Source organism: Saimiri boliviensis, chromosome 3 (assembly GCF_048565385.1).
Source record: "Saimiri boliviensis isolate mSaiBol1 chromosome 3, mSaiBol1.pri, whole genome shotgun sequence".
Taxonomy (NCBI): Eukaryota; Metazoa; Chordata; class Mammalia; order Primates; family Cebidae; genus Saimiri; species Saimiri boliviensis.
In genome coordinates, this window is record NC_133451.1 from 144,136,964 (window position 1) to 144,147,705 (window position 10,742).

The following is a 10,742-nucleotide window of genomic DNA, read 5'->3' on the forward strand; positions in this document are numbered from 1 at the left end:
CTGCGTCTCACATCAATGAGTAAATGCCACTGTAAAATCTAATACTGCAATTCAGGTAGGAGAGAAAGGGGCCTATTTCAACATGCTCTAAGAAGCACTGGTGTCTTCAAGGTTCATCAACTATGCCAGGTGACTGAGAAACTGTGTGTAACTGATAGCCTCTCACATTCTAATAAGGAAACTCTTGGACCAAGACCATGTTATGGAGGGAAGCAGGGTGCCTGCCTCTTACAACTCCACTTTACATACACCTTGTACCTCCTTGTAACTCCAGATTCTCTTAGGAGGCTGGGAAATTTAGGCTTCCTTTCCGTAAATGAGAAAAGCCCAGTCTTCTCAGACTGATAACAAAATACAGGAAAAAGGAAGGCATCACTTCCCATTTCAATCAAGAGTCTGATCTAGGACATAACCAGAACATTTTATGTACATTAGTAGTTGTTACTTCTTTTTTCCTTTTTCTTGAGACAGAGTCTTGATCTGTTATCCAGCCTGGAGTGCAGTGGCACAATCACAGCTCACTGCAGCCTTGAACTAGTAGGTTTAAGCAATCCTTCTGCCTCAGCCTCCTGGGATTACAGGCACCGAACCTTCCCGTCAGCAGTTTATATTTTATTTGTTTGTGAATTGCTTGTTCACATCCATTACCAATTTCTCTATTGGGGTGGTGCTTCCTATTGATATAAGGCTTTCTTAAAAAGAACAATATCTTGTTGCAAAACTGTTATCTGTCTTTCGGGTTTTGTTTTTGAGTATGTTTGGTCATATAATAAATGCTATCAAATCTATAAAAAGTTTATTGTTTCTGCCTTTGCAGCCATATTTAGAAGGGCTCTGTGGCTGGTTATTAATAACCCTCCCCTCAATGGCATAAATCAATCTCCCCTTTCCTTCTAACGCTATGATAAGAATCCACTGCAAAATCTTTCTGTTATTAGGCATGTATTGGTTTAGTGAAAAAGAAATGTTTTTAACTGTAATGAATGCTATAAGAAAAGCCACAGAAAAATTTAGAATTCAATACTTATTTTTTAAAGTTCTAATCAATTTAAATAACCTTTAAAATCATTAAAGGGATTCTTCTGTTAGTTCAATTTCTATACTTTTCTTAGAAACCTTTATCTAGAATTGTTAGGGAAATGCTCTATCCACAGATTCCCAACCTTGATATTTCACTATTTCATTACCAGGATTCTCATGGCTTACCTCTTCTCAGTTCATTTTGTTCATCAGGCTCCTTATGAAGTGGTGTTGTGACTTGGTCTTAAACCCAGGCAATCTGACTCTAGAGCCTTATCTCTGAACCCATTTGCTATCCCTAAGCCTACAAGGCCTCAAAACGATACCCAAAAGTAACAATTAACCTAGTCTCCTATACCACCTCATCAAACTTTACCCCAGCCTTCCCCACAACTGTTCAGAATGTGACTTCTCCATAAATTGCCTGGCACACTACCTACACTGGGTCTTCCAAAACTTCTCCAGTATTCCTAAGCTTCCCTTACCATGCGCTGACCTTCCTCCTCACCACCCCAGTGAAAGGACTTACCTCTAACAATACAGGAAAATCAGCAAAAGTGGGCAGGAGCTCTGCTACATGCTTTCCTCTCACTCAGACCCCATTCTGTTTCCTCCTCAGACAACTCTCCCTCCTGAACATGGTCAACATTTTGTCACCTGTGCTCCAGATCGCTAACTCCGTCACCTCCAACTGCTCTCTGTCCACTGACTTCTTCCCCTCAACCTTCAAATACGAAGAGGTCTCCTCTATCTTAAATGCAAATCACTTAAGGCGGTATAAGAATCTATTTCTCACTTCTTAATGTATTCAGTATTCTCTGAAGTTGCATTGACACGATTATCTGACTTCTCCTTCACCCTGAACTGTACATTTTCCCCTCCAAACCTACTTCCAGAATCTCTCTTCCAGTGCCTTTCTTCCAGTTCCTTCTTTGGTCTACGTCAAACAGCCTCTCAGACAGTCTACTTCAAATTAGCCTCTTTCTTCTATTAATTCCTAACTGTGGGATCCAATGGAAGATTCAATCTACCAGTTCTTTCTCTTTGTGGTTCTCTCATAGTACCCAGTAGAGGACTGCAGAGAGTCTAACATAAAGCTTCCAAGTCCTCCCAAACCTGCAGTTATTTATCTCCAACTTGTCTGTAGCATACTTCTACTGAGATATCTCACCTTAAATTCAACACATCAAGTCTAATTTATCATTCGCACAATCTTTATTCCTTCTACAACCAGCTCTCCCCTATTCTTAAGTAACACCCTTACTAATTTTCCAGCCACCAAGTTTAGAAACTTAAGGATAATCTCTGACACCTCTTTCTTACTTTATAGCCATGTAATCACCAAGCCTTCATGGTTTTTTGTTTTACCTAAAATACCCTTCTCTTTCTATGTCTACCAGAGATTTATCATCTCATACATAACTCAATAGCTTTCTTATTGACCTCCTGGCATTGGGTTCTACCCCTCCAGTACAAACTGCATGTTCAAACACTTTCAGTGACTTCTCAATGTTTCCTTATTCTGGCACTCTAAGGCCCTAAAATTCTACTGGAACTTAATCTTTCTGAGCATCTCCTCCACACCACCATACTAGGCTCCATAAGAATACCCACGGGGGTCAGGCAGGGCTGCTCCCTACCTCTGGATCTGTACTATTTGATATGATAACCACATGTAGCAACTGAAACACAAATTAGTTAAAAAGAAAAATGCTGTTCCATGTGTGGCTACAGCTACTGTATTAGACAGCACAGAGGTAGCACATTTCCATCACTGCAGATATTCTATTGGACAGTGCTGTTCTACAGATACTCAGCACTCATGCTTCTCTCCCAAGCTTTCCATGCCATTACTCTGCTATAATGTCCCTCTCTTCCTTCTACCTATGCAAACTCACATGTCCTTCCATGCCACAGTGGTCCTGATGTGAACTGTCTGTACAACTTACTCCTATGCTATCTTGTAACAACCCTTGCAATGTTGCTGCATTTAATTTTTCATTTTTGTGTATTCCCTAATTATTGAGCCTCAGAACTAATAAATATTCATGGAATAAATGAAGCATACACTTCTTACAATACTGCAGCAAAATTATCAAATAAGGGACCAATTAATATCCCTCCTTCATTAAAAAGATATGTTTCTTTTCCATCTAAACAAACAAAAGATCTTGCGTTTAGTTAACTGAATAATGACTTAATTTAATGCCTAATTATAACAGTTGAGAGACAGTCTCCCCCGATCCTCAACCTTTTGTTCTTGCAGTGTTTGAAACTAAAAGGAAAAAAAGCTATAAAGGTCTGGAATACTTCTACTTTGCATAAACACACCACAAAGAAACCACAAAAAAAAAAAAAAAAAAAAAAAAAGACGGGAAGGATAATAAATGGATAGTTTGAGTAAAAATACTCTAACAATCTAAGATTGTAGAGGAATATATTCACAGCACAGAAATTTCTCCTAAAATTAAGGAGAAACTACAAATAAAGCATTAAAAATTATGTATAAAAATATATTCTGAATCAACAGATAGAACCCTCTCTCCTCCTCTTCCCAAACAGGACCTAGTGAATATTCATTCACATCCTGAGCTCAAAAGCACACAGACACATAATTAACAACTGTACATTCTTTCTTCAAATCTAGGCTTATTATCTAAAAAAAAAAAGTTAAGGAACCAATCTGTACCGCAAACCTAGGTTCTTACAAAGAAAAAGCTCCTTTTTCAAACACTAAGAACAGAGAAGAGACTTGGGAGAATCACCAGGAAAGGACCCCCTCACACCCTAGAGGATTTAACACTTTATTTGCAAGAGAGAGTCTTCTCTAAGGTTCTGATTTTAGCTTATAACAAAAATTATAAAGACGCTGAACTGTTCAAACACTGTAGTTCCTAGTACCTTACTAAAACTCTGATGTAATCATTGAAGTGAAACTGCTTAGGAAAGTTTTTGCTTTCTTTTCCAAAAGGTAGTTTCCTTTATGCAAATAAACGTTCTAGAGAAGCCGCTCATTGCTGCAAGTCACCCAGCAATAACTATAGACATTACTTTTTTGCATATAGGACTAGCCCTGCACCTCTAAAACTGACACCATCGTAATAACACACACCAAAATGAGTATTTTAATTTAGATTTTAAGCAATTACATTAATACTATTTGGCTCTGCCTTTTTTTTCCCTTTTCCTTTTCTTTTTAAAGGTAGCTACAGCAGAGTGACGAAAATACTTCAGGTATTTTTGCTGCAAATCAGATGACAGATCAACAGATTAGACTGAATATTTGTACTACCAGATAACAGCAGGAAAGGAATATAGACGATTCAAAAGGTTTCAGGTTGGAGCAAAGAGATGTCCCTATTTGTTATCAAAGTACATTCTAAAATCTTGGTACCAAAAAGTAAAACCACATATAGAAATAGCAGAACATTTCATCGACCTCTAAGACATGCTATGACTTAAACCTATTTTCTCCACATTTTTATATTTAAATTACCCTTTTTCTTCTCAGACTTGTCTAACTCTCTCCCTAGTACTCCCTAGCTCCCTAGTATCCCCTGAATACCCCAAACTTTAGCTATCAGTTAGGAATATGATTTGTTTTTGAGAGTCAAGAGATTCGTGTATTTTACTAGATGTCAGAGCTGCCTGCTTTAATTTGAGCTTTGTACAATCTTGGATCTCCCATTTTCTAATAAGATTGCATTGATTAAATTAGACATAGGGCTTTTCTCTTCCACCTCCAGAATGAAAAAGAATCAATTTTAATATGTAGAAAATAAGCATTTCTCTATGGTTGTCAGGCTTGATTCCTACTTAGTTCAAACAATGTTAGGTATAAAAAGTCACTAACATGTCAAAAAATTACTCTTTCCCGCCTTCCCTAAATTATGCTGGGTATGCTCAGACTAAAGCCTCAGGAACATAGTGAGTGTGGCAAGGGAAAACAATAAACAAACAAATGGGCTCTTAATGCTAAGAGGAATCCAGATCCTGGCTTTCCCTTTTCCAATCACTAGATGGGTAAATCTGAACATCAGTTACCTTATCTGGATTTCAGATTGTTCACCTTGACATGAACCAACTAGATTCGAAAATCTTTAAAGCAACTTTTAATACTAAGTATCTCTATTCTCTGTAAAGAAAATTACAAGTTTTAATGTTTATGAAATCACTTGGCAGCGCAGTCCCATGGACATACTTCACCCAAAAGACATGCGATTTGGATAGTTAAGTGTACACATTAACTCACCATGACATACGCATTTTTGGATAGGAAGGTGGGAATAAGAAGATACAATATCCACAGTTTCATCAGATCCTTAAACAGATTTGACTTTGTAAAACATTTATAAAAGTAGATGTTAAATGTTTTTTAAAAAATCTCCAACAAGGCTAGGCATGGTAGCTCACACCTCTAATCCCAGCACTTTGGGAGGCCAAGGCAGGTGGATCACAAGGTCAAGAGATGGAGATCATCCTGGCCAACATGGTGAAACCCCATTTCTACTAAAAATACAAAAATTAGCTGGGCATAGTGGCATGTGCCTGTAGTCCCAGCTACTCAGGAGGCTGAGGCAGAAGAATCACTTGAACCAGGGAGGTGGAGGTTGTAGTCAGCAGAGATTGCGCCACTGCATTCCAGCCTGGGTGAGGGAGCGAGACTCTGGCCAAAAAAAAAAAAAAAAATCCCCAACGAATTTGCAGTTACTATTATAGTGTTTAACAGCTCAGGGAAGACAACTAATTTTGGTAAGACAGACAAACTGAATTACTATACCTAACTTAACATCGCTTGGTGATTACGTAAGAAAATGCAAGAGGAAAGTGATAAGAATTATGCAGAGAAGCAGAGATAAAACTAATTTGGCTTTAAAATGCATTACTTTCATGTCAGATTTATTCTTCAAATTATGTGCTGCTTAGATAAGCATTATTTTTCTTTTCTTAAACACTTACAAAAGGATAACAGAAGATAGCCTAGAAAGGCACAACAGAAGGTAAATTTATTTAAAGACCTAAAAAAACACAAGCCAAGTCATGTCTATACTGGCATAGTAAAGCACAGCAGAACAAGGACAACTTGGGTCTTCTGAACGAAAGAACAAAAAATATAGTTAATATGGAGTTTCTAGAGCCGGACTGCCTTGATCCCAGCTAAGATTACAAACTATAACTGCTCACTAATTATATAGCCTGAAGCAAGATACTAAATTATTCCGGCCTCAGTTTCTTTACCTGTAAAATGTGCCAACAACAGTACTTACGGAAGTTTTGAGGCTTAAATGAGATATGGGAATTATAAACAATGCCTGGCATACATAAAGTAAAATTTCAGAAAAAAAGGTCAGCTACAATTATTTCTCCTCTCTAAGGTTCTAAACCAAATTAGGATCCATGACTTTAAAGCAACTTTTAATACTAAATATAACAATAAATAAGATCTATAGAAAAGTCAAACTCCTTTTATCCAGTAGCTTCAACTGTTCCTCCAAACTGGGCTGTAGTTTAAAAAGAACAGCTAGTTAGAAATAAATTTAGTTTATATATGGCTTTCCATCTTTAACTCCACAAACTCATTAGTAGAGGTAACAAGTGAGAAGAGGTAAAGGTGCTGGGCGGCACTGGCTAGCAGAACCTTCTGTGATGACAGAATTATTCTGTATATACACTCTCCAGTATGGCAGCCACTAGCAGCTACTAAGCACCTGAAATGTGGTCAGTGCTGAGAAAATGAATTTTTATTTAATTTTAATTTAAACTTAAATAGCTATAGGTAGCCGAATGCAGTGACTCACACCTGCAATCCCAACACTTTGGGAGGCCGAGGCTGGAGAATAGCTTGAGCCCAGGAGTTTGAGACCAGCTTGGACAATATGATGAAACCCTGTCTCTACAAGAAATACAAAAACAAATTAGTCAGGCAGGCATTGTAGCAGTGCCCGCAGTCCCAGCAACTTGGGAGGCTGAAGTGGGAGGGCTGCCAGGGCCTGGCTGGTCAAGCCGTGATCATGCCACTGCACTCCAGCCTGGGTGACAGAGCAAGACCCTGTCTCAAAAAAATAGAAAAAAAATGAAATTTCCAAAAAGCTACATGTGAGACCTTATTGGATTGGAAAGCAGGGCCCTAGATAATCCATAAGCTAAATAAGAATTGTCAGAAATTTAAGCAAAATAAGGATCTTCTTTTCCTGAATTGTTTTATAGGTTCAATTCAAATATCTTTGTTTCCGGTGTAGGCCTGGTAAGTTTGACTAGTAAAGAAATAACATGTCAGTTGATACACCAATACACTGCAAATTCAGTGGTAATAAAAGGGTCAGAGTTAAGTACGTGGTCCTCTGATATTTTAGAAGGTCCCTAAGGCCAAGTTAAATTCAAGCTCACATGAAGCATGGTTCAGTACACAGCAGTACACAGATCAGAGCTGCAAAGGTCCTTCTCAGCATCTCTAAAGCAGCTGCTTCTGCTCTACCAAATGCAAAGCTACCTAGACAATGCAGACTGAGTATCTCTGCATTTATCTCACATTTTTCTTTAAAAATTCATAGTTCTATAAGCCTGTTCCCTCTTTCAGGAACACTGGTGTTCCTGGCCATCCAGCCTTTCCACTATAAACAAAACCCATGTACCACCCGTATCTGGAGTATAACGCCAGACTCCTGCTTAGCTACCCCTGTAATATGGTTTAATTATGATGACTGAACTAATAGGCTGACATCATAGACTTTTACAGGCTGACCCCATGTCATCCTGATGTATCATTTTGCACCAGTTCAGTGCTGTAAATCAATTTAAGATCTCATGCAGGTTGAAAAGCCTGGTAATGATGCTTTCTCTGCCGTCTCTGGAGACTCTACATTATACACAACTTACATTATTTATAAAGCCTCAGTGATGCTTCCATTAGCCTTGTAAGACTACACAAATAAGATCTGTTATACACACACACTTGGCCTTGATTATGGAGGCTACTGCAGCTTAAACATGCTTGTCTAATTACATCCAAGTTACTTCTTTTTTCCAATCTACTAAGTTATTAGATTTTATCTTTAACTCAGAATTGCTAGAAATCGAAATTACAAAGTGAAATTTAGTTTTTAACTAATAAATGTAATAAATGTAGTTGAGAAAATGTGACTTCCTCTTAATGCCTTACTCAACTTAATAGAAATGAAATTAAATTCCAAGAAGCGTTAGAGATCAATGTTTTCTTAATTACCTAAAAACTGTCATTTCTCTAAAACACAAAGATCACCAGCTCTTCAAGGATATGAAACCAAAGGATACAGCAAGAGGAAAAATGTATTTGGTTACATACCTATGGTTGTAGGGGTCAAAACTAAATCAAGGACAAATCCCTACCCTCAGAAGAAACCCGATCCTTCCTGGATCCTCTAGAGGCTCTGGCATCACCCACCTCCAGAAAAATCATCTCTCACGACCCTAGTTAAACTTTCCTATGAATTACAGTATTACACCACCAATGATACACCACCTGCACAGAAATATCAAATAACTGAAAATGGGAGAGTGGGAGAGGGCAGAACAAACACTTTAATCTGTACAGCATATTTAGATCTGGCACGTACATCAGAGTAAGACTGATGCAACAGTATTTTTACCAATTGAAAATGCTGGGGCAGTAAACACTGGTTCTGCCCCGATTTTTTTTTAATGCAGCTCACCTACCTTCAATACAATTTAAAGTAATTACAAACAAGATGAAAAATCAACATAGGCAGGGAACAGTTTTCTCATTGTGTTACTGAGATGTGGGCAAGTTATCCGCAACAGGCAATTAGAGCCAAAGATGTTCTGAAATACAGGCATTTTGAGATTTAGCCGCTGAGAGTTCCAGCAACATGAAGACATAACAGAAATCATGCAACTTCTGTATCATTCCACGTACTTTGAAACTTCAGATGCAGTGGAAAGGAGAGAAAGGGAGGGGAGGACATAGAAAAAGGACAGTTTGTCTCGGCACTCACGAAAATGATGCTTTCTCAGGAGATGGTTCGGAGATCGGTCTCAATTTTCAGAAACACATCTTTACTGGTTGTCTTGCACCGTGTATTTAAAAATTGCATTCGCTTCAAAATAAACAAAAGTGCAGCTACTGTAGTTGTGAGATCTGGCAGGCATTTGTTCCTCCTCCCCTCCTAACGCACATCAAGGAAACGTTCTCCCTTTAAAGCCTTCATACAGATTCAGCAACTAGAAAAACGAGCCCATGTCTGTCTCTCACGCCCACCACCCCCACCTTCCTATAGAAACAACCCCGAGAAACACTAACAAAGACAGGGAGCAGAGTAAAGGAACAGTTGTTCAACCGCGAACTCACGAATACACATGCAGTGAGGCAATCGACTGCGGTAAAGGGAAAGGAATGAGACACCAGGAGACGCAGCGGGTGTAGGCGGAAGAGGGGGGAAAAATTACGCGCCGCCGCCGAACCTTTGAATAAATTAGAGGGGATTTCGGTGCGAACTTTCCTTGACCTCGACCCCAAAGAGGCTCGCTGGGGCCGAGAAAGAAACCCGTGCGGGACGTGGAGGGGCTGGGGGCGCCCGGGTCCCCCGCCCGCTAGACCCGTTCCTCCAGGCGCCGTGGAAGGCAGCGCCGGCGGCCGTTCTCCAGCTCCCGCAGGGGTCGCCCCGCCGGCGCGGGGACACAATGGGCCCGCGGGCCGCGCGGACGGGCCTCGGCCCGGCTGCAGCACCGGAGAGACGTGAGGAGCGCGCGGAGAGGGAGAGCGGCTGCGGAGGTCCCGGCGCGCTCAGGCCCGGGGGCGAGGCTAGGGGGGCCGGGGACTCGGCTTCCCACAGCAGAAGACCCAACAAAGACACCGGGGGAGCCCGGCGGGCTGGGCGCGAGGAGAGGACGCGATGGCAGGTTCGCTCCTCAGAGCGGCCGGGAGGCGCCATCATGGGGGGTGGGGGGGTCGCGGTCCGCTCCGCGCGGAAAGAGCCCCCTCCCCGCCGCCGCCCGCGCCCCCGGCCTCGCAGGACCGCGGGGGCCCCACGCGTGCAGAGACTGCGGCGCTGGAAAGCCCGGGGAGCCGAGGGGAGGGCGGGGACGCAGCATGAAGGGAAACTTGGGTTCGGGTCTGTTTCGTTTTACCGGGTTGGCGGCGCGCCCATCCGCGCGGACGCACGAGTGGCCGGGAGAGCGGGGTCCCGCGGCCCCGGTCCGGCCGGCCGGGCGCTGCGCCGCGCTCCGCTCCCAGGGTCCCTCCCCGCGTCTCGGCCCGGGTTGAGCCGCTCGGCCTCTCCTTCCTCCGCCCGCCCGTCAGCCCGCTCTCTCCCGGAGCCTGGATTGATCTGGTGGTGCTGGCGTCAGGGAGTCGGAGCCGCCCAGCCTCCACTCCTCGGCTGCCAATGCCCGGCGCACTCGCCTGCCCGCCCGCCCGCTCACACGCTCACCCGCGCGCCGCCGCCTCTGCCGCGCGACCAGGGATCCTCTCCAAATTCCCGGCCCGGCCGGCGTGAGAGCAGCGCGGCCGCGGCTGGAGGACTGCGCGGGGGAGCGGCCCGAGTCACCCGCTTCCACCCCCAGCCCCACGCCCCGTTTATTCCTGGAGAAAAAACGGTGTGGCGGCGTTGTGGCTTTCCTAACCCTGCCTTCTTTAGTCCCTGTGGAGTGGACTTGGTGCATTATCTGCGAGTGAATTTCGATGCTCCATGTGTTTATTTTCTGAATCGCTCATTAACTCTTCTGTA

General features: G+C 42.5%; 1 protein-coding gene across 2 annotated transcripts in view; it reads right to left on the reverse strand.

The window, feature by feature from the left end:
- SMAD1 (SMAD family member 1) overlaps positions 1–10,346 on the reverse strand; it is a 76,344-nt gene extending 65,998 nt beyond the window's left edge. The window contains exons 1-2 of one of the 2 annotated variants that reach the window (XM_039479130.2): positions 10,144–10,213; positions 9,012–9,113 (exon numbers count right to left, since the gene is read on the reverse strand). The gene's annotated coding sequence lies outside the window, so the exon portion shown is untranslated. Of the gene's footprint in view, positions 1–9,011; positions 9,114–10,143 lie in introns of both variants that reach the window. The other variant, XM_039479129.2, reaches the window with a different exon arrangement.
- Positions 10,347–10,742: the final 396 nt, after the last annotated feature.